This window comes from Athene cunicularia (assembly GCF_003259725.1).
Source record: "Athene cunicularia isolate RWA chromosome 13 unlocalized genomic scaffold, athCun1 chr13_part1, whole genome shotgun sequence".
Taxonomy (NCBI): domain Eukaryota; kingdom Metazoa; phylum Chordata; class Aves; order Strigiformes; family Strigidae; genus Athene; species Athene cunicularia.
The window spans coordinates 15,187,484-15,208,751 of NW_020799117.1; positions in this window are offsets into that span (position 1 = coordinate 15,187,484).

Sequence of the window (21,268 nt, forward strand, 5' to 3'; positions counted from 1 at the left end):
AGCATGACGTTTTGTTTTGGTTTGGTGTGGTTTTTTTCTTTTTTCTTTTTTCTTTTTTTTTTTTTCTTCCTGGAATAGAGAAATAGCAAAATCAAGATATGTGAAAATGAAGACTAAGACTTCACAGGTTACATAAATAGTTGCTAGATGGGCATTCTGCTCATGTTTTATGCCTTGTAATATGGTTTTGTTATGTTGTTTCTAACCAATAAAAGGAAAATGACAGTAGGAGAAATCAGAGAGGGCTAATTCTAATTCATCTCCTATTAAAAGTCCATTGCTATCACCATAGTTGTATTATGACATTTATCCCTAATATTGAAGATCAATTATTCAGTATTTTGAGCAGCATGATTACTAGGCAGCTCTACCAAACCTGTGGGGGCAAAAGTACTGCTGCTTCTTGTTATAAATGCAATATCACGTGGATTAAGTCAGCATAAAAAGCAGTATGAATATCATTGTACTTTCAGCAAAAATATGCTGTGTTGTAAAACACAGCTAACACCAAAGCACACAGCTAAATATTCTCCCCGGACTACTTATTTTCTTTTTAAAACATTGTGTTGAAACAACCTTTGTCTTGTTTTTGGTTGCCCACAAGTATGAGTAAATATGATGATCTATGTATAATATAATAATTAGAAACATTGTCTGGATATTCTGTCCATCATCCATGTGGCACTCAGGAGTCTGATCTACAGGTATTTGTGACTTCAGTGTGAGTGCAGGGCATACACAGACTGCAGGATCAGTCTAAGACTAATAGCGCTGACAACGGTCATAAAAACTTACAGCAGAGCTACTGAAGGCAAACTCTTGTTGCCTGACTTCTGACTTCTCTACGTATTTGAGATTAATTTTGTCCAAAAGAAAAAATAACAATCTTCAGAGTTAATTTGTGCTGTATATAGTTATGAGGTGCTATGACTGCTTGGTTTATTCAAACATATGCTTAGCTTTTCTAATCTGTTTAAATTTATTATCTTTATAAAAACCCACGAAGAGAAGGATAGTGAGCTTGAGATGCCTCTTGCTGTAGAGCACACAAGTTTGGGCATTTAATTGACAAGGCACCTAACCACCCACTGGAGAGGGTAGTTTGTATGGGAAGGGGAGAATAAATCAGCTTTACATTTCTTGCCCTGAGCTGATACCTAGATAAGGGATAGAAATTAATTCCAGGTGAATTTCCACAGTATTTTAATGTTCTTCTGAAGCATGGCTGAGGACAACACATTGTGATAGAAGTGTCACTGTTGTTTTATATAATTTGTAAGATTTTTGCAGACAAAAGAATAATTATTTTTTCTCCAGAGCTGAATGCAAGTTTAGAGTTTACCACTTAGAGCTGGTCAAGGTAAAAAACTCAGCTAAAATGCAAGCATTTCTAAAAAGGCAGCTTCTCTTCTGGCATTACTAGCTTCAAATTATATGCCCACTGAGAGCAGCTTAGTTTGATGTAGCCAGTTTCATTAAAGCTGAATTGGGATTTAGATTTTAAATAAGTCTTCAAAAATTGTCTAGAAAATTAAAAATAAAGAACAATTCTGAGGGTTTACTACAAAGAATTTTTTTGGATGTGGTCCTATTTTCTCATATCAAAAGCACCTACAATCTTTTTGAAAGTATTATTTAAAGAATACAAAACCAGCTGATTAGGTAATGTCAAAGCTTGGGATTCCAATAACTAGACATGTTCCTTAGACTGCAAAAAGCTCAGCCTCTGACCTATTAATTTTTCAACTCGAGATATGTATTTATTTATTTTAGATTCCATAGATTAGGGGGTTTTTTTGCATCTTGTCAAGCTGTGATACACTGAAGTCAGTGGAAGTCAAACAAAAACTGTGGACATACACATCAGTACTCTTGTTCTTGGCCATTCCCATAAGGGGACACTGCTAAATTCCCATGTGATATCAGGCAGGACGTTTTGATTATATTAATACATATATATATATATATCTATATATATATATATATACACACACATTATTTTTTTTTTTTACTAGTGCAATTGTTATAGTTATGATAGAAAATTCCTTAATATCTTTTTCAAAAATCAGGTGTTCTAATTACACTTCTCTGATATGTGGGATGGGTTATATAGCAAACTGAGGTAACTGCTTAAATGACACTTTCAGCATAGGTCAGCTCAACCTCAAATGACACTATCACCCCATACCTCAACTACATTTATCCTATTTAGTTTTATGAACAAACACAGTCAGCTTACTCTGCTGGAAAACATTATACTGGTCTATAAGGAAAAAGCAAAGTATATGCAGAGCATTCTCCAGTTTTTCATAATTACAGTAGCTGCTTATCCAAAGGGCAAACTGTCCACGAAAGATTCAGATCAAATACTCTCTCTTCCAATTGACATTTACCTTTATATTTTAGCAACTATGCTATTTCCATATGATACATTTTATATGACATGCACACAAGAAAATACCATTTCTGCACTGCAATGAAAATATGTTTTTGTAAGCCACCAACATTCTGCTGGTCTAGAAGTAGTCTAACAGACAGGAGAGTGAATCAAACCAGGGGAATTCTGAGAATCTAAAGATCTGCACCACTTGCATCCATAATTACTTTTTTTCCCCACAAAATAAAATCGCCTGTGTGCATGTCTGTCTTTGTATAGTTGTCTGTTTAAGAGTCAACAAATATGAAAGATAAAAAAATCTGTTATTCATAAAAAAACCACCCCCAACCTATTTAAAGATGGAAATAAACAAACAAACATAAACAGTTCTAACAAATATCTGGCAGGCTTCAAATGAATAGCATGTCCTCCAGCTGTGCTAAACTGTAACATAGGAAGAAAAGTCTCAAGAAAGGCTTCAGTATTATTTATGGGGTTTTGTATATTTTAAGTCATCAGCTGCCATATAAAACACCACTGGATATATCTGTCAGATTCAGCTCTTTGGCTATCAGTATGCCTTATTTAAAAGGTTTCTGATTTTTGGCTTATATTTTGTCTAAGAGGAACTGTAATATGAAAACCCAACTCATTGAGGTGGTTGTTATTTTGTAACCCAATTCACCGCGGTGGTGGTGTGAGGTATGTTGTTGTGTGCATATTTGTGTGAGAGTACAGAAACAAACGTACATCTACATTAAGGATTAATTCCTAAAACCAACAATCTTGTTCCTCTCTGATATAGGAGATCCAAACAGTCTTGTACCTTCTTTATTCTTGACTAGGTTAGGAGAACCTTTCTTTTACAATGAATAGACTTAATCAGAAAGGAACAGTTTTTCTAATGGATATGCTCAGGCTCTGAAAATGGAGTTATCAAAAATTTTTTTGATTTATGGTAACTCTGTAATTAACTACAAGTCCTGTTGAAAACTTTGGAATAGAAATTGTTTAGTGACACAGGCAGAGATTTGTTGAGCTGAGATTTGCTCAGGAACACACACAAGATGAGGTATTATAATTGGTATCAGCCTGGAAGCTGGTGAATGCATGAAAAGAGAGGATGACTTGAGGATTAGAAGTAGGGAAATGGAAATATCAAATAATGAGGGATTGTAAAACAGAGCATGAGAGTACATTTCACCAAGAACTTCATCTCTTTTAAAATATTGTAGGAGAACATAGCGAAAAGTTATTTCCTTTTGCATCCAAGATTATATTTTATACTAATTTCAAGATTTATTCCCAGAAGAGGACTAGATCTTAGTGGGTTGCTGATAGTGCAAACTAAACAGTATTATCTCTCTAAGTCTTTGTGTCCAGTTGTTATTCCTCTTAAGATAGAAACTTTCTAGCAACGGATGATCTTTTTTGCTCCAGTTTTTCAACAGCAGAGAGGAATTTACTGGGGGATTAAAGAAGACGCCCTGTCCCTCTCTGCCACATCACAGAATGTAGCACATGCTTACAGTTGCACAAAGTCATTTCTCAGCACCTGAATCACTATCACAGCGAGGTTCTGGCTTATGACTAGAAATCCTAGATGCTCCAGTAGAACAAATAATAACTACACAAAAACGGTATCATTTTTTATTAAATGTCATTCTAAATAGACACTTCAATTAAGTAAGGAACAAGGAAGGACATCTTTCATCTTCTTCCTTATACTGCTGGTAAAATGCAAACCGCAGTTTAAAGACTAGAACCGAATATGTCAATCTTTCATATCAACCCCCTGCTCAAGTGATTCTAGAAATGACTGTTTGAATTAAGGAAATAGGTTTTACCTGTCACCCACCCCTAGACCTTCTTACTGTTCCTATAGATTTTCTCTTTTTCTTTTTCTCTATACACTTGATTGAAAAACCAACTGTGTTTCTGTCTTTTTGTATTCCAGGATTCTTTGACTCTTTACAAATGCCAACAGTCACACAGCTGTGAAAGAATCTTTTGATATTCACATTTATTGTAATATAGAATTCAAATTTATTTTCATTCTATCTTTCATGCTTCTCAAGCTTTATATCCTGTAGAGAAAAAATATAGATGTGAACACAGAAGAAAAAAGAAATCACTAGTTTGAACTCGAGACTGTAGCCAACTCAAGCAGTGAGAATTATTTCATTTGGGCTGAGGTGTGTGTGCATCTGTGATGAAAGAGATGGATGAAAGGAGATGAAAGAGAAGAGAGAGAAGATCTATGTATGCACATGTCAGAATGTGTATATAGGTATATATACATTCTTAAGAACGTGCATATATTCAGTCTACATGAAACAGTAGTGTACATCATGTGAATAACACATCATATATGAGACATTAGGCCAAATTAATCATTTGACTTCAGTCTTCCATACATATAAGGCATCTGTGTTTGATGAAAACAAGTAGCTGCAACTGTTTATATTTTATATTCTATACATTCAAAATACTAATATTTGATTATTTTCCTGACCAGTAAGATTTTTTTTTCCTGAAGTTTTGAAAATGTCTCCGATCCAGTGTCAGGGGTGGTTTCAATATGATCCCAAGAGCAAGATTAAGACACAAAGGAGATAAAATGCCATACACCCAAACCAGTTTTTATTACTAAAAGTGAAAATGGGTAGCAATAGGACAGAATGGAAGGAAAAGACAGAAATCAAGCAAGCATGCAGAACAGAGTCACAAGAATAGTCACCACCAAGGATCCAGCAGCATTCCATTGGTCCTCAGTCTTCAGTTTTTCAGTGGTGGGTGCACCCAGGTCTAGCAGCATCCTGTTGGTCCTCTTCAGTGGTGGGTGCACACAGAGCAAAGTTTTCAGTCACTTTTTAAGTCTGTCTTATCAGCTGATTAGCATATCTGCCCACCTTTAGTTTTTTCCTCTGTTCCTACAGGTTTTTGCTGACTTCATGCTTCTTGAGCAGTCATCCAGCTTCTGGGGCAGCCACACTCACTTATCAGTTCAATGGCGAAGGTGCAAAGTCCTTAGTAATACAACAGAGCCACAAAGCATGGAGTTTATACAATGGTCGGTGATCAACGGTCCCTATGCTTGATGGGAAACACCTTGTTGCACTCAGTCCCTCTTTGAGGCTTATCTAAGTAGTTTGTCAATAAAACTGCAAGGGAGTGAGGGGGTACATCCTTCCAGACACTCCTGCTTCCTTGGGTGACATTACTGAGATTAATTACAAAGGCCACAGCTAGTCCTTGGTGAATGGTCAAGGGATTACTGACACCACCCCCTGACTCAAAACACACACAGAAGTAAGCTTTGAGACAATCATTTGACATTTCAGTCTCTCACAACTGGTAACTATTTTGGGGAAAGGAGCTCTTTCTAATAGCTTTTCTGTCTGTGAAGACATAAAGTCTAGTTTTCAGTTACCAGAGCATGACAATGCATTGCAAGTAATAGAGTTTATACTGATTTACAGCAAGTTACTGTGAGGTAACAGGGAAAGTTTTCTTCCATTACTATTTTAAGTGCAGTATAAACTGAATTCATCAATACAAAATCAAACCTACTACATTACATAAAAAAGCTACTGGCTGTACTATCCATCAGACAAGCTTGCCACACTATTCAGATCTTTAAACTAACCTAAACTTGTAATTTAAAGAGAAAAAAATAATTCTTGTTTCATATAACTACATTGCAGGATTTTACTAGTGTAGGTTTCCCAAATTAGTATTTCATGTGACAGATGACTTTGTTGTATGCCTTCTAAACAGCATCAGTATCCACTGGTCTGTAGAGAATGTTCTAAAGAAGGCATCCTGCAGTCACCGGCTATGAGAAAATTATTACTGAGCTACAAACACCATATTTTTAAAATACTAATTTGTGAAGTCTGGTTTTGTTTAGAAACAGCTTCAAATTGTCCCAGGTGCACTGTCAACTTGAAGTGAACCATGGGGCTATGGTTCTTAACTAAGGACTCAGGTTTGTATCATTTCTTTTAAGCCACATAGAGTTGAGAGATGTAACCTGGGACAGTTTCTGAGAACAAAACAAAAGTGGGAAGAACATCTTAATACTGAAAAATATTTAATGAGCAATATAAAATGTTTCTGCAGCTATTTATAGGGATACATAGCATAGTGTAAGGAAACAGAGGTGTGTACTAGTAGTGCCTGAGAATGTTACACTGTAGAATGGAGTTATTTTCTTCTGCCAAGACAGCCTTGTTGATAGTACTATCCCTCTGTTGTACTATTCTTACCTGTCTAGAGGGGTAGGTATTACACACATGAAGAGTGTATCACACAAAGTGATAGTGATAGTCTTTTATAGCAAGGACTAAGTGTTACTCCACCTTTGATGGCAAAATACAGATTAAAAGATACAAATTATACTAGGGTCTCAGCTCTGAAAGCATTTTCCAGACAAGTGACTCATTGTGCAGGGTAACACTACAGTTCTTTAAAAGCATTTAAGGAGGGATATTAAATTAATGGTTTGAGAAAATAGAGTGTATTTGTCTGGGTTGAGAAAAATCCTAATTTCCTAAAATAAATCCTTCAGTGATTCCAGCATCAATAACATGGTTTGTCACTTACTGCAAATAAAAATAATTAAATTATATTTAGAGTATGAAGAGTTTATCTGATCTTTCCAATCTCTATGGGCACCAAAAGAAGTTATGTTTTCCAAGATACTGTTACTCGAGAAAGGAAAAAAATGGAAGCAGATAATATCTGGCACTAAAAATCCTGGCTTTTCTTACTATATGTTGTCTGGAAATCCTTAGATCACACAAAAAAAAGGAACATTACATTAACTTAACAGACATTATCTAATATGCAAGAGAACATGTTACATTTAGGTTGGATATCATGAAGAAATTTTTTATGATGAGGGTGATGAGACACTGGAACAGGCTGTGCAGAGAAGTTGTAAATGCCTCATCACTGGATGCATTCAGAGTCAGGTTGGACAGGGCTGTGAGCAACCTAGTCTAGTGGAAGGTGTCCCTGTCCATGGCAGGGGGGTGGAACTAGATGTTCTTTAAAGTTCCCTTCCAATCCAAACCATTGTAGGATTCTAAGCTACTGATGTGTTGTCAGTACTAATGGGAATTTGTGTGGTGACTGCCTCTACAGTTGGTTGAAGTACTAGATTTTTTTTACTGTTTTCAATAGAAATTCTATTTACAAGTATTTCAGCAAAATAATTCCACAGGAGTAAATCCTGAAATCTAAATAAGATGTTACTAGTGTGTTGCTCCCTACTTGATTTATCCTAAAGTCTGAAAAGTCTTCCTTGCAAGTTTGTCACTTACTGGCAGATTTTATTCCTCTTGCAATAAAATAATCTCTAGTTTTTAATCTCCATTAACTTTAAACGCATAAATTCAAAACTGCAGCAACATTTCTTATAATTAACAAAAAATATAAAATCATACACTGTTACACTTCCTCACTTTTATTTTACTTTGATTAAAAAAAAAGTTATCTCATACTTCTTTATACTGTTTTTGCCTTTTTCACAGTGAAGTAAGTTTGGTCTCTGGGCAAGTTGATGCAAACTATCTCATGTCCACCCTTATAAAAACTAATACCCCTTGAAGCAGACTGTTTGCATCCACATAGATGGAACGCATAGCATGGGTCTGCTTAATATGGCTGTAGCCTTGAGATAAAAAAATATTTGGTTTTGTACATTTTTTTCTATACAAAGCACCTGGAATAATGAGACGGCTGTATCACAGCCCACTGATGTAATATCTATAATAACATGTCAAAGGTTTTGTGTTGGAAACCCTGAGCATTTGAAAACACAGACCTCCTATGATCTTATTGTGGCCAGATGTGGTGCAGTCACATCCAAGCTGCATGTCTGGAGCAGAACCTACCATAAACTAGATTAGTCAGCTTGTTCTGGGAAAGAAAGCCAGAAGCAAACTAATACATGTATTCTTACAGGCAGTCAGGGGATCAAGACCTCTAAATGATACTGGGAGTACAGCAAATGGGCAGGGTAGACAGTAAGACACATTAGTGCTGGTAATACTTGTGGATCTGAACAACCTACAGATTTCATGCACACACTCATTTTTTACTCTTCTGCTTAGGTCCACCAAGATCATTCTTTCAGGACCTCCACCTTAGAGGTTCCTTCTGGCATCCTCAATATCCAATGTAGCTATTTCCCTTTTTAACAACTGCTTATCAACTTTACAGTTCTTGTATTAATCTCCATATCTCCAGTAGTACTATGTGGCAGTATGTCAATGCTCCTCTTACATATAGATGCATTATCTGGTTTCTGATTGGTGTGTCTAAAACTCCAATCTTGAGTTACACTGATTTAGGCATTTAAATTCAGGTAGAAAATTTCTCCAGGTCAGACTGATAAAAAACACAGAGATTGGAAGGGGGGAAATGGAAGGTCTTCCTATTATCTAGGTGGAGATTACATTTTCTATGATTGTCTGGTATTTTGCCCAATCTTATAATACTGTAGGGATGCTCTTGATTTTATTTTTTTTTCAGCTGTGTCATATAAATAATAGTTTCAGTTGTTAGTTTTTAACTTGATATGAACTTTGTTATAGCATATAAAAAAAGATGTGTAGCTGCAAATCATTTCTGAATGCAAAGTAATGATCTGTGGAACATCTTGAACTAAGTATTTACTGTTTGTCTTCACCATGATCAATAACTTAGGTGGCTCCCTCTGGTTCTGTCGCTATGTGTTCTTAATTGTGACTCATTTAAGTCATATCAAGATTATTGTTCAAAAAATCCTTTCATTTCTATTGTTTCATTTCCTTTGGAAAATCCACTTCATCAGAATCCTAGAATCACAGAATGGTTTGGGTCGGAAGGGACCTTAAATATCATCTAGTTCCACCCACACACAGGCAGGGACACCTTCTACTAGCCTAGGTTGCTCAAAACCCCGTCCAACCTGGCCTTGAACACTGCCAGGGAGGGTGTAGCCACATTAGGATTTTGTTAATTTAATTTTTCTGTGGTACCTTCTGCCCTAATCTTTTTAATTATTTCTTCTTCAATGCTTTGAAGATTCACTGCTTATTCTTGTTTGAAAAGCATACTATGTACCTTCTGTGTTTCCAGTTCTTTGGAATGCAAACCTCTGATAGCATTAGAGATTTGGTTTTGCAGGAATTCAGCATATGTTCACATTTGAATTGAGCAAGGTTAATTTTATACTCATTTTGCTCCTTGTCTAGCCAATGTCAGTAATTTCTGTAATTTTGACTCTCAATTTAAATCGGAAACTTAAAATATTGTGACTGGTTTGAAACTCTGCATGAACTCAGTTATCTCATATTTATAATTTCAAGATTGTTGTTTGTAATAATAATTAAAAAAATATATTGAAAGACTAAGAAAAATATATTTTTGTAAAACAATTTTTTTACATTATTCTTTTAGAACTTGATTCCCAAAACAGTACTGATTCTGAGGGGAGAGTAAATTAAAACTTAGTGGCATAACTGGGAATCTTTCTACGTATTTCAGTGGACTTTCGACCAAGTCATTTACCTACAGCTGGGAAATGCATGTACTGAGCTGATTTCAAGACAGCAGGAACCCCTCAACAGAAAACACAGAGGTTATGAGAAATAAAAGGTATAAAATATATAAAATCTTGTCACATTTGCTGATTAAATATGCTGTATGCATTTGTTACCTAACGTCTTGCTGAAGACATAATGAATGCTAAGTCGTCATGACATAAGACGGCCCAGCAGGTAGCATAGGTGCACTTTAAAAACTTAAAAACTCCAAAGATTCAAGAATAGCAACGCAAGAAGAATTGGTTAGTTTTAGTCACTGTTGTGGATGGAAGTATTAACATGGTAATGATTTAGCAGCAAAATTTATTAGTGAGTAGCAACACTTAATCATTAACAAATTTAAAGAATTACAAAATAATCTGGTAAAATGTTATGATTGAAATAGCGACTTAACTACAGATTTAAGATGACAAGATTGACACTAACTTACTGTATGGTACCTTTAATCTGTACACATATACATGCACATTCACAAATACAAAACATACAAACACACAGACTGACAGAAGTATTTGGATACAGTAAAGTATGTGTGTCCCCACACTCGTCAAAGTAACAGTGTATACCTAATCACATCGGTAAGCAAGAAGCGAGTGGGTGAAAGAGAAGCTAGTTCAAAGCAGTATTTCCCTCTTCTCGAGTTTAAATACTCACAATGCATCGGTGTTCCTCAGCAGGTGATAACTGAGACTCGAGCAGGTCGGCTTTGCCCTGGGCTCCCATCGGCTCTGTCAGTGGACTCCTCGGGGAGTTAATGCCCGAGAGGCGTCCCAGCTCAGGGGAGATGCTGGTCACAGGCCCAGTGGCGCCCAGGAGAGCTCAAGGGGTCTCACTTGGGGCTGCTGTTTACAGGGTCCAAGATAACTGACTTTTGTCAGACACCTGTCACTCCAGCCTGGCTAGGGCAGTGAGGTGTTCTGGCCAGTTGCCAGGACTTTCATGGGTGTGCAATTCTGTTATGGTTCTCCCAGGTGATGTTAGAAGGGTGTCCTAATGCTCTAAGTACACTGCCATCAGCAGTAATTAACCCCCCGGGTTGGTATGTGGCCCGGGAAGGGCGGGCTGGGGGGGCCGCACCACCACAGTCACCACTACTTCCTGGATGTATAATACATGGTTAAGCACAACATGGCTAAGAACTATCTTTCTTGTCTAAAATATTTGTCTGATCCAGTATTTCCAGCTGTCTGCTATCTTATCTTTTGACCCCTCAGTCACACTGCTAATAGGATTTCTATAAACCAGCACAGCAGTGGACCTCATAGCATGACAGATTAGTTCATAGGCTTTTTTCTCTCTGGAACCTAGTTGAAATTCAGGACTGACCAAATGTACCATAATCCTTCTTTGGGCATTCTCACTGAAAAAGGGACTATAGACTATGCTATCTTCTGTAAGTCAACTGCAAGCTGGCTTCCATACAAATGTCATTGCCTAACTCTGATATGCAACTGGTTTTGTAATTAAAAGATATCAAACTTTGAAATGCATTTTTTTTTCTGTGACTCTACAGATACCAGTTATAGTATCAGAAGTTAGCAGATTTGCAAAAAATTTTAGAGTTTCAAAACTTTTTTCTTTTTTAAATCTAATGAAATTAAAATATTAGAAATATAAGTCAGAACAAACATTTTTAAAACAATGTTTTCATTTCAATAGTATATTTATTTTTCTATTTTAAACTTTATGATTTCTATTTGAAAATGAAAAGAATTTTTTAAAAAAGCTTACTTGCTGAAATTGCCAAATCAGTCTATTTTATCAGTTTACAAGTTTATTTCCCTCTTCAATGCCTACAGGAAACTAGCTTTCTAAAGCTTCATTCTAAAATAGATTTATGTACATGTCTAACATGATGTGGATGAGCCAGTTGGGTTTGTCTCAGCTGCAGCTGGGGCAGGGAGCATTAGCCACAGACTGAGCTGTGATGGTCCTGTGTGCTCCCCACCACTTACAAAAAGATGGAGACATATCACCACCACTAGATACAAAATGGGGTTAGAAAACTAGGTCTTATTCTTCACAGTTTTATGAGTTGCATCTATCCTTAGGTACCAGCCAGAGTGGCCTTCACATCGGCTCAGCACTGCCAGGCAGCTTTCTGGGGGTGCAGACAGCATGGATGGGCACTGGGGGCATCGCCTGGGCTGGGAGGTAACAGCAGGGAATAGAGCAGTTTATTGACACACAAAGGTTTAGGAATCCAGGTGTTGTGACTTCCACTACTCATAAAGTAATTTCTTCACAACTAATCTAGATTTAACTAATATTAGATGATCACAAGGAACTAGACTAATTATATGGTGTTATAAATTTAAGCTGTTTTATAACTAGCTAAGCAAAATTTCTCTGTTGCATAAAAAATAACTTTGTAAAAAGCTAATGTATATTGTTGTTAATGATATTCCATCTAGCATATAATTAAGCTGGATCTCTCTTGGTGATATTTTGGAAGCTGTATGGAAAAAGTGTTTTTCTCTTGTATATTTTGTATAAACAGAAGATACCTCTGAATACATCTATATTGCCAATTTTCTTTATTTTTTATTTTTTCATCTGAACCTAATTTGTTCATATGTACTGCCTAAATGGTAAGCATACATTTGCACTGATCTGTAATGAACCAAATAGTGCCCTTAGCTGGGAAAGCTAATACAGAATAGATGACTAAAATCCATGCCTCAAAGGCAATACATGACCCACAGTAGCCATCAGAAATGGGACTCATTTCCTGGTATGCCTAAAAAGTAGCACTGTAAATGTAGCCTTCCCAATTTCAACCATATTTTATCCTTTCTTTTTTTCCAACTTCTCATCTGATGTAACAATCTTCCCACTTCTGATCTAACAATATTGATTAAATACTAAGTAGATGAGTCATATTTTATCCAATAAATCGTAGTGATAGTACTTCACAATTAATTCAGTTTCAATTAAAATAGCAGTGTAGTTCTTTCTGAAGATGGAGCCTTGATAAATTGACATAACTGAGATCCAGCTCTAGTATTTTGTTCTCACAATATGAAGTAGCTCAAAAGAGGATGCAGACTCTTACTATCTCCCCTTCAAAATTATGCATGCCTAATAGAAATTCTTAATATGTATACAAATATATATGAATGTGTATACATATAAATTCATATACCTGTATTCATTCCCTTGAAAAGGCTGACTCTTTGCTTTTCTCTCTGACTGTTATGTTAGTTACTTTTTTTGAGATCTAATTATTCCGAAGCAAACACACCCTTTTTTAATTTAATCTGAAATCACTGTGTCAAGGAAAAGGTTTCTACTGATGATATATATGATGATATAGATGTACTTTGCTGGATGGTACCACCAGTATGTTTTGCTCTTTATTATTGTTTTGCATGTCTTCATTCTCTTTATCAATTAGATCTTTAATGAAATATTTCCATAGTTTCATATTTGGCTTCTCATGGATTGTAAACATGTGAAGCCGATGCGGTTTTAGGGTGAAGTGTTATGAAATACATTCAAAGATAATTAAACATCTACAGGGGGTTTTATATATTATGGTAAAAACATTTCATCTGAAGAACTGTTTAGTAAAGAAAAACTTACACAGGCCTTTTCTGTTAATGTTGTTAATTATGTGAATTTATGAAATATTTTGGAATATGAAATGATTGCCTAGGAATACAGATCTGTGTTCTCTTGAAGTAGGTGTAAGCGCTCTAGAATTATTTCTGAGAAAGGACCAAACATACCTATTGAAAGAATTTTGACTTCATATTTACTGTTATTTGTGACTGTAGAATTACTACTTAAGAGTCCATCATTAACTGGAAGAATTACACAGTAGCTCATTGGTCTGGCAAGAGGCTAGGTACTGTGCTAAGAGAGCCACACCAAAACACTGCATCTCAGGTCAAGTCAAGTTGTGGTCTTTTAATCAATTACAGTATAACCAGGAAGGGCATAGAGAATATTAGAGAAATGTGACTGTATTATTTCACTACTGAACTGATTTATAAAAGTTCAGAAAACAGAAACATATTTCTTAGTATTTTGACAAATTATAAAATCTCCTGTCAGGGTTTTGATACCAATGTTATATACCAGTATAAAAGAGAAAGCTCCTTGTCCCAATTACTGTAACATGTAGCAATGGTAAATAGTTTGCCAGCCCCGACTGTTCATACCCTTTGCAGAAATATGAGTTAATCTAATCCACTTTTTTAGCATAACACCAGTATCTGTGACAGATAGCAATGATGCGGTCTTTGTGGAGATGGAGAAATTTTTCCTGAGGCAAGTGACCATAAATGTGAGAGGGGACAACACACAACTTTCCTACTGTCATGAAGTACGAGGTAAACAGAGCTGTTTCTCAGTTTCTTCATGATTTTAGGAGAAAATAATTTCCTGGGGATTTTTAATGCCAGACTTTTTTCCTGTGCTCTCCTGCATAGGAAAGTGAAAATATAACTATCCTATAGCAAGTTGTAGTTAATATAGAATTCACAGCTTTTTAGGGTTTCTTTCCCACAGCTTCATAACAATGGCAGTTCCCAGTGCATTTTTTAATAAAGGATAAAATAAGAATAAAACATTACATAACTTTACCTCATCCTATATACAATGGCTAATTTTTTATACAATGGTTTCTCTTCAGAAAAGCCATTTCAGCTCTAGTTTCAAATTAGTCCAGTAATCTGGCTCTGCAAGCTGTTCAATAGGCCAGTTCTGCATCTGTTGGTATAGATAAAAATCTGCATGGAGGTAAGAACTTTACATATATGGATACCTTTGTAGAACAGAGGTTGCAAGTCTTGCAAAGGTTATTCTTGCCAAATGTTCTTGTATTTATTGTGACAGTGTCTTTGTTGAACTCATTGAATGCAACTCCTCCTCCACCATCCATTTGATTTGCAAATGAATTCCCTTCAACTGTATTCACACCCCTTCTGTATTTGCTTTCCAACAGTATTCCAGCAAATTACTTTACTGGCAGGAACATTTAACAAACCAGCCAATTTTAAGGAAGTATTGCAAGAATATTCACAAAAAGCAAAATTCTCATTCATAACTACAACTATTCACACAGTTTTCAGATAAACCTAACCGTAAAAAGGTAGTCAGTGAGTCACTGAGCACAAACATTTCTTGTAACTTATGGTTTTGGTCAAAACAACTAACTTTGAATGTCAAATTATTTTTATGAATGGCCTGTGTATATGCTATAGATCAAGACTTACTAGCAGAAATGATGTTAACAAAAATTATATCTGTTTGAAGATAACATCTGATGAGAAAACATTTACTGAATAAATTGTTTCAATTTATCTGCCTGAACCTAATGTGTCGGAAAACAGTAGAACTAGACAGAACAGTTGTAGTGATCCTTACATTTCTTTCTTTCTCAGTGGATAAAATAATACTTAATACTCAATGACCAGTGAGTTTGGGATACTATAATACACGTTTTGTTGCTTATCCAATTCACTGTGTATTCGTTGTATCCAAACGTGAAGACTTGGATATAAACATATCACATTTCTTTAATTAGGTAAATTTGCCTTCCGTAGTCACTGATGTGACTCAAAATTAATCAGTGCAGTTATTTCCACTTTCATGAATACTATGCCTTTATTGTCTGTAAATACAGTGAAGACAAAATACTGTACTTTGAACCCAAGTGTTACTTAGAAGCAACCAACAGTAATGAGTGTGTGCATGCAACTTTGTTTAATCTGTAGAGGTCAAAATTATTTTGTATCATTCATTTTAGGGTTTTTTTTGTGGGTTTTGGGGGTTTTTTTTAGGAAAATGTATCTGGACATATGCACCTAGTTTTTATTTTGAACGTTTTCTGGTTTCTGTCCAACTTTTCTCTTTATCTCCTGCATACCAGCTTCCAGGTATCTGTCTCCTGACAGTAGAGATGTGTAGAGGATTAGTGTCTTGATTGGCAGGTTGGCTAACATTACAGTTCTGTTCATATGGAGCTTTCCTTTAAGTTCTAAAAAACTACCACAGACAGGCCAGAAAAAAATCCTGTTTCCCTTGTTGCAAAACAGCACATGCAACCTTAAATTCAAAATGTAATCCGAACTGGGATATCTTTATACATTTCACTTACCAATACAGATAGGATTATGGATGAAATAATCATTTTTTGTCTTCCTGTTCAATAACTCAGAGGAAAGGCAAGCTGTGTAACTCACAGAGGGAATGGCAGAAAGCTCAGGATCATTGATTGTATCTTATACTGCTAAATGAACAGATCAGAGTCCTCCTTCAATAAATAGAAGCATGACCATTGTTTTTCAGAGTGCAGTCTATTCTATGCCATTCTTGTCCATGTGTGGCTACAGATGTATGGAATATAGTGGGACAAGCCATTTATAGCTCTGTTTACATGTATCTCCCTGCAAAATACCATTTAAACGGGATCCAATCACATAGAAGATATGCTGTGTAAAATGAAAGTTCAGTATTATAAGCAACAATGATGAGCAAAAGTTTTGGGATGATTTGCTTCCAATATGGAGAGTGGGCTAAAACTCAGATTACTGTCGGTCCTAACGCATTCGTCGTGTTTCCCATACATGGGACGCCAGCCAGGCACTGACCTCTCTCAGGTCATGTAACAAACAGCTAAGCAGTGTTACTTTAATATCTCCCCAACAATGCCAACAAGAAGGCAGTATCCATGTAATATATGAATCTAGTTCCAAGAAGCATCTTGAAAGGAAAACTCTTGTTTCATTACAAACTGATGGGAACAGGATGTACAATAGCCTGTCTCTGGTATGACTGAAAAGGAGCTTCATGGTTTTGTATCTGAGTTGCAGAAGAATTACGGGTGCCTTGGTTTTGTGCAAAATGAACATATTTAATTTATGGATTAAAACAAGGGTTGTAACTAAGGTCTGCAGACAGATAGTGAGAGTGAGAGCTGAAACTCACAGTACTCTGAGATGATGAGAGCACTCCAGAATCAATGGCTTGTGTTCTGTTACCAGGGTCTGAAACAAAAAGCACTGCTTGGTACAAAAAGCCTTTACCCTCAGTCCACAAGTCTAAATTTATCTCTTTTATAATGCTATTGCATTTCCTACTGTACAGCTTCAACATGGCTGTCCCTAACTTTCACCATGTTCCATCTCCATTGAGCATTCTATTACAGTGAATAAAATATTTTCATCACACTTCTCCATGGAGGGATTCTTTTTGGCAAACTATTTTAAAAGTATTTTCCTTTTTCCCCTCCATAAACGTATTCTATAAGCCCTGTATTAAAATAGAGAAAGGAATGAAACTTAGCATATTTCTTATCTACAAGCATCTGAGTGACCTGGATCATTAATTTGTTGTTTCTTTATTTTGCCTTCAACCTTATTAATTTCTACCAATTTCACTGCAGTCTTGTCGGTTTCCATAGTATCTGTTAGTTTTATGTACTTTTTTTTAACTCTACAGCTTATGGCTGTTCTGCTGGTACCTTCTCAGATGGAGTTCTCAAGCTGAATGAAATGGGAAAGTCAACAGAGCTTCTGTTCTGACTTTAATGTAAACAGTTAGTCCATTGCTATTCACTTTTAAGTTTCCTTGTGGGAAGAAATAGTTCTACTGTTTGGATGATGCTATTCTGAGGTCTTTCAATTGAATTTCACTGCTGGTTAATTTGTAAGAGTTCAAGGAAGGCTGTATATTATTTATACACCTTTTATATTGTCAGAAGGCTGCTTAAATTTGTAAGACTGATAACTGAAATAAACCGAAATCCAAAGTGGAAAGTGGTTCCTTTAACAGAGAATCCCTTAGGAGTTGCTTTTAGGAAAATTCCATTAACCTTATCTCTGCAATGTCTTTTCCAAATTGCTTTTTTGCAGGTGGCAATTGCAGTCAAGATCTTTGTGAATGTGAGGTTCTAACATAGATTTGCTCATGAAAGCCCTATGCCTCTATCTTAGCTTGCACCTCCTCTTATTGACTCCAGACTGTTGTTTCTATCAGCTGCTGCTGCTCATTCAGAATTAGGAATTCATGTTAAATGTCTCCTTTAGAACAAGGGTAGTCATTCAAGAAACAAAGGCACCTCATTGTGCAATAAGTTTTGCTGTTCTCAAACCTGTCTGGATGTGAGCCACTGCCTTACTAAGTGCTTACATGATTTCTGAAATGTGTTACAGGCACAAAATTATACCAAGAATTCTTTTTCACTGGATTGCAAAATGACCAGATAAGAACGTAACACTAAGAAGTAGCTCAGTTACAGCTTCAGATGAAATGACTACACACACACGCACACACAAACACCTTGGGCAGATTCAGTCTTATTAAGTTGTTAATATTTGATTAACAAGGATGACCCTTATGTAATCTAGGTGGTTTCTGCAAATTCTAAAATGACTGCAACTTTATCTATGTCCTTTAAAGGAGGATACATTGTTCTCAATAACTTAATCAGATCTATCTTTCAGGAATATAGAGGAGGAAGCATTGCTGGTAGGACTGAAAACTAGTGAACTACTGCAATAGTACAATGTATTCCCTGATAATTTTGCTAATTAAATTGTTATGCAAAAATTGCCAAGTGATTTAAATCCCAAGGGAAGACTTTCTTTTTTTTCTGAGATACTCCTACCAATAGCCAACACTTAGAGCACTCATAAAACAATGTTGCATGAGGCGCAAATTAAGATTTGTTGTTTTGAAGTTGCATCAAATAATTGATCAGAAACTATAACTGGGATTATAGAACAAGATCAGAAATGAAATTTAGCAAATAATTGCAAAAATAATTGAAGTTACAAATCCTGAAAACTGGGAAACATTTCCTTTTAATGCCCACAGGGATGGGACTTTTGTCTTTCATTAGGATTAACACTAGGAGATGGGGTGAATTAAGAGAACAGAGGGGGGTTTAGATTGGATTAAAATTATGACATAACATATTTTGAGAAAGAAAACAAAACTTTCCAATCCTGTACAAATTAAAATTTAAGATAAAGGAAAACTTATTTCCATTTCAAAGACTGCAATTTCTTAGAAATACTTTGATCATTTATGAATGGCCAGCTAGTAAAACCTTAGGTGCCATAGTTCTAGCAGATCTCTTAAATTCTAATTTAAGCATGATGTACTTACTGAGTTTATTGTTCATTCATCCATTAAGACTACATACAAGTGGACTGAATTTCTAGTTATGGGGAAGCAAAGAAGGAGACTTTTATTAGTCAGTTTCATTTGTTTTGTGCCAAGCTTGTCTCAGCTTCCAGTCACTTTTGAAAAATACTGTAAACTTCAGAAAAATAAATATTTTTTTTTCAGAAACATGATTCCTTGCATTCTGTTACCAAGATCTAATCCTACTTCTTTTGAAAACAACAGAACTATCACCATTTATATGAATGAGTACTAATTTAGGCTCACTGCTATAGATCTGTGAAACAGAGACATCATATCAGTCTGCTCAGTATTGGCAAATTTTGTTAGGATTTAACCTGAACAGTCTGAGGGAAACTCATCCTGTATGTTAACCAAATGTTTTAAGAATCACACATACAAAAAGAAACTCAAAAGACATAAAGCAAGAGCATAGATACTGTGTAAAGCCTGGAACATTTTCGTTTATCTTCTCTCACAAGGAATGGTAGACACTGAGTGGAATTCTGCCCTTATTAAGTTCAGCAGCAAAATTATAAATTAAATTTATGGATAAGGAAAAAAAAAACCAAAACACAAACTCTAGTACAGCCTGTTCAGTGACATGGTGCCTTTGCCAAAAAGAGAGGTGTACCATTTATCCTCAAAATTATTTCCATTCCCTTTTACTCATTTGTCACTGATTTTAAATGTTTCAGAATTGTTTACTGAAGTGGAACTTATTAAGACCACTCTATCCTTATTATTTTCTGTTATAGAAATTTAACTGAAATTGAAGAAATGAAATTAAATATTTTTACCCTGCTGAAGCATTTTTACACTTACTAATCCAGAGTAGGGACAAATTAGAATAGTCTTCCTAAATAATCTGATCTTGATAAAACTACAATTTCAAGAAAGAAAACTCTTCTTTCAAAACATGAAAGAGTTCTGATTTCACAAATGCTTATTTAACTACATCTAATTCCATGTAATTTGAAACTAGAATGAAATCCAGAGGGTGCACTACGCACCAGAATTTCCCCATGACTAGTCCTGTGTGGTTAACAAGGTTGGGCAGCTCTGTGTATAATTCATGGCTACTCAGAGGGTATCGTGGGTCTTCAGGTACAGCTTCATCTTTCAGAATTCAGAGTTAAGGTTTGGTGTGAGAAACACAGCACATAGTTCACTTCTGGGCTACTGCACTGCCTTGAATAAAGCAGGTTTCCTGTTGCTGATAGAAGAGGTAAACAACTTTAACTAAAGATCTTGGTCAGAGTAGCCCTTTGCCTCCAGAGGTGACCTAAATTATAAACATGAAGTTGTCAGAGGACATTCAATTAATAACACTTATCTACAAAAGCAAAATCTCATGGCAGAGAAATTCTGAAACAAATACGATGTGTCTGGATACATATTAAATGGGATGTCTCATTCCTGTCATTGAAATGCTTATGGAGAATCTAATTAACCTTTCAAACGCTGATTCCTGAGTATTTTTGGCATCAAGCTCTATTTCTTGAGGAAAACATCAGATGCCAGCACCAAAATGTTTTGTTCTCTATTTCATCTATCTCTTTGGGAAAACTTTAAGCTCAGCTTTGCCTCATATCTATTTTTTCTCAATGTCCATTCGTAAAATACAATTTAATTAAGTGTTATTAATTAAATAATATGCTATGCTTGCTCCGGTGGCCTGCTTAGCAAATTTCATCACCAGACCTTCCCTTTGCCAAAGTGTTGTGAGGAGTTTAGCCATTTAAAAAGAGGGGTTAAAAATATAATAAAATAAATAAAAATGGTAGGTTTTTTTACCTTCCTCTGCAAGTTAGCCTGTTGTTTTCTATTCCTTGGAGAAGCAGTAAACTGTTTAACAAGTTCTTCCCGAGCTCGGGTGTCCGTTACGAGCATGGTTCTCTGGGTCACTTCATTAATCCGTGCTCGGCTCCTTTGCACAAGCACGGGGCTCTCCCCGTGGCGGGGGAAGCACACGCTTCTCGGGGGCCCGAGACACGCCTGGGCACGGCGCCCCCCACCCCGCGGGACCTCCTCGGGCTCCCGATCCCCACGAGGGGTCCCTGGTTTCCTACGTGCTCCCGGTCAAACGGGAACGGAGAAGCACCGATCTTCAGGCGGCGGGCAGGGGGAAGCGGCGGGGCAGGCCGCCGGAGCT